Source organism: Hibiscus syriacus, unplaced genomic scaffold, assembly GCF_006381635.1.
Source record: "Hibiscus syriacus cultivar Baekdansim isolate YM2019G1 unplaced genomic scaffold, ASM638163v2 tig00110450_pilon, whole genome shotgun sequence".
Lineage (NCBI taxonomy): Eukaryota > Viridiplantae > Streptophyta > Magnoliopsida > Malvales > Malvaceae > Hibiscus > Hibiscus syriacus.
In genome coordinates this window covers 1,942,048-1,946,235 of record NW_024062743.1, presented here as the reverse complement: position 1 = coordinate 1,946,235, position 4,188 = coordinate 1,942,048, and the positions used below count along the sequence as shown (strand labels likewise).

At 33.6% G+C, this 4,188-nt stretch overlaps 1 pseudogene; it reads right to left on the bottom strand.

Moving 5' to 3' along the window:
• Positions 1-690: 690 nt before the first annotated feature.
• Positions 691-3,439, bottom strand: LOC120125991 (annotated as a pseudogene).
• Between the last annotated feature and the right edge of the window lie 749 nt (positions 3,440-4,188).

Below are 4,188 nucleotides of genomic sequence, written 5' to 3'. Positions count from 1 at the left end.
ATTGGAGGATTAATTTTTTAAATTAAATTAAAACTATGACTAAATTGATATAATGCGTAAGCAATGAGGAACAAATGCATAGTCAAGCCAATTTTATTAACTGTACGTCACCACCTCTATTAAAAATTAACGGCCAGTGACTTAATTGAATCATTTAAATAGTTAAGTGATATGATTGATTAAATCAAAACATCGATGGTCAAAATTAAATCGGGTAATAATTTAGAGGTCCCCATGTAGCTTACCCTTAAAATTACTTTCAGCTGAAATAAATACTTGATAACTTGATTGTCTTACCTTAAGAAGATAAAAATCTAATTTAAGCTATTCTAAAATTCTAAAATAATAAGCATATTTTTTTGAGCAGCTAAATTTAATAACTTACTATAATATTATTTGAGAGGGTAAATTTAATAATAAACATGTCCTCCCCAATTAATCGCCTCAAGTCGTTTTCCAAACCAAGCCAGTTTATAATTTGATTTCTATGTTCGGGACATTTATTCCTAAAAATGGATGTAGGTTATAATTATAAATGATTCAATTTATTACTATAAATATATGTATTATTAAATTAAATAATAATTGTTGACTGAACCACGGATAAAATGATAAGTATAATAAAATGCTTCAGGTACATCAACATCATCATGTGTTCATAAGTAATTAATATAAATGCTTCAGGTACATCAACATCAGTCATGTGTTCATAGAGATCTTATTTGTTATGGTCTCCCTTTCGTTTCCATGTAGCAACTTTTACAAATCATGGTAGAGAATCGTCTCCAAAGCATTTTTTTTCCTGCAACCCCAATGGCATTTCCATGACACATGGAATTAAGGATTGCGAGTCTGGATGAATGAAGGGATATAGTTTCGACGTCGAAGGAGACTTTGCAAGCACGATGGCGTAGCCGTCATCCATGTTGTCCATCCCGTCGGGGAACAGCTGCACAAGGGCTCCCGGCCCCGCTCCCTCCTTTCTTCGTCGAGTTCAACACCGTCTTGTACACCATACTAATAAGAATCTCGGAATGACGAGTAGTAACCAGGGTCTTTCGCAGATACACCGAACTCGGAAAAGATTACCGGCATTCCTAGATATTTCTCGGCATCTTTTATGTGAGCTTCCATCCATGATGTTGTGAATTGGAGATGAACATCAGAAATGTTTTGTGAAATCCTTCACAAACTCAATAAATCATCTATTAAAGTGACATACACATAATTGTTTAGAATAGTTCCAAAACAAGAAAAAGCTTTTACCAGGAATCTGCATAAATGTGAACTGATGCGAAATCAACTCCGAGAGCCTGATGGTTCCGAATGAAGTCGGTTCCAACTTGAGTTGCATACGGATTTGGGTTGAACTGAGCCCTTGAAGGCGCCGAGGGGCCATAAAATCCTTCGACTCCGATTTCAACCAAATGTTTGCATCAAGGCTCTTAACATACACTGCCATTTCTGCTATCCATGACTAGAATATAATGCCAATAATAGTAGTTTAGTTGCTTCCTGATGAAGTTATTGCAATTGAGAGGGTATATATACATATATGATCATATCATACCCAATGCTAATTTGTTTTGTCACTAGGTGTTCAAAGAAAACCGAACCTGCAGTGTATCCCCGGATGAATCCGACGTGCATCGCGGTTCGTTCATTAGTTCCCAAGCGAAAATCGTAGGGTCATCCTTGTAAGTTATGTTTGTCAATGTATTCACTCTATTCAGCACTGCCTAAACTTTCCCAAAAAGAAACATATTGCAGAGAAATGTCAAATTCTTTCAACAAACAAAACTTTAGCATATAATCTTGATGATGTTACCTTAACGTGAGCCTTGTAGTAACTTCTAAGAGTTGGATGCAAGAAGAACTCGTCGTCGGATGTCACGTTGAGGCCGGAAGCCTTCCCCCACTTAACGTATTGTGCCTTGCCTCCATAGGCATCCCAGTTATTAACCAAAGACAGTATGAGCCTGATCTTGTACTTCTTTGCTTCACTCACCACAAAGTCCAAGGCCTGCACTACAAATACCATTGTCTAGCATTCTGATGAAATGTCATATGATATGCCATTGCCACTAGTTTAAAGCCAAATGTTGGTACCTTGAAGACTTCCTCGTCGTAAACGGATGGCGACTTCTGAAGAGCTCGCCATTGGCCGTCGTTAAACGCCCAAGTCCGGCAAACGGTTAGCCCTACCGAAGATGCTTGCTGGAACACTTCAGAAACCTTTGCTCTTGTAGATTGATCAGCTGCCATTACCATCAGCCAGTAGGTGTTGAATCCATTGACATAGAAAGGTTGGCCATTTACAATAAACTGGTTTCCCTTTGTCTCCACCATTTGCCAATCTTCGTCTTCCAAGTGTTCCATGGCATATGTGCTGAACATATGCATTTACATATAGCAAGTCATCAATACATTACAGTTGAAATTTTAAAACTTTGTAGGCCTAATTATACTTTTTGTCCCTCTATCATGCTGAAATTTGAAATTTAAAGTATTATTTTGTCCTCTATTATCTGGTCACACAGTCGGTGTGATGTAGAAATCCAATCTACAAGATTTGACTAATAAAAAATGTTTAATGAAAGATAAGTGATCAAACTATGGTCGTAAGCCGTTGTTTTTACTAGGGAATCAAGTGTATACTAATTATTTTTTATAAATTATCAATTTAAAATATCAAACAAAAAAAGAAAATAAGAAAATTTATATACCTATTTTTAAAAAAAAAGAATATATTAAAATTTTTTGAATCTATTTTTAAATTTATGGATCCGTTACTACATGTCAATGTTTTTTTAAAATTTTTAGATAAATTAGGATTTTTTTAAAAGAAATATATAATTTTAAGTTATTTTTTAAAAATAAAAATTTTAAAAAATATAAATGTGACATGGGTTAGGTAACGGTTTTTTTTAACGATGTTATAGCATAGACCTTAGCAAAATAATGTACTCAAAATTTTTAAACTCTTAAAATTAATAAAGATATAATTTAGACACTTATCATTCATCCATAAAAAAAAATATTTCAACTAATGCTTTAGTTTTTTCCCCCCCTCTTTAAATTTCACGCCAGTGCATTTGCGGCAGCAACTAACCGTGTCAGTGCATCATCAATTTGGACCTACTAAGAACATTATAAAAGTCAGAGAACCAAATTTGAGCACGATAAAGGGACTAAAACCATAATTAGACCAAAATCGTAATAAAAGATGTATGGTCCTGTGATTGTTTTACCTTTGAATTGTGGTAAAATGTGGTGAGTGATCGAGTACTTCCTCCACCATGGTTTCAATCTGCTCATAGTTTCCACTGAAACCAAAGACAAAATTGGTCCCTATGCTTCCAAAGAGAAGCATGAGAAAGGCCAATGAAAGAACGAAGCATCTGCTGCAAGTATCCATGGCTGCATGTGTTTTGCATATTCCGAGGATGAACATATTTATACATGTCGTTTACGTGCAATGTTTCTCCAAAATGTAATAATTACCCACTGGATGTCTGAAATTGTTAAACAAGAAAGAGTATGGAAGGGGAGATGATCTGATCTCTCTAGCTTTGACGCTAAGAAACAAAGAAAATAACAAATAGGTGTGCCATTTTCAGCCTATGCATGCCTTTCCTTGCAAAGGAAGGCTATCCGATTCCACTTAGATCACTCCCAAGTTAAGTATTTTTCAAGTGGGATTTAACATAGTTCTGTCTGATATTTTCGGAGCCATGAACGGAAAATAAAAAAATAGACCTTTGTAATAGCATATTACTCCCTCCGTCCCATAAAAAATATCTCTTATTGACTTCTAAAATGTCAAATTTTTAAAACTTTAACCTTAATTATTTTAAATAATTAAATGTTATAATATAAATATTTAAAAACTCTTGATTAAATGTTTTTGAATATATTTTTACATGTTTTTCTAAATAATAAATTTTAGATAATAATTAGTCAAAGTTTTAAAAAATCGATTAAAAAAAAGTCAATAATGAGCATCTTTTATGGGCAGAGAGAATATCTTATTTTAAACAATTAATTTAATATTACTTTACTAAATTATAAAAATGATTTAATTTTGTCAAGCACATTATTTTCATTGTTTTGTTAAAAATACAACTTAAATACAACTAAGAGCGATAAGTAAAATTAATTGAACGTGGGTATGATATTGAGCTTGAT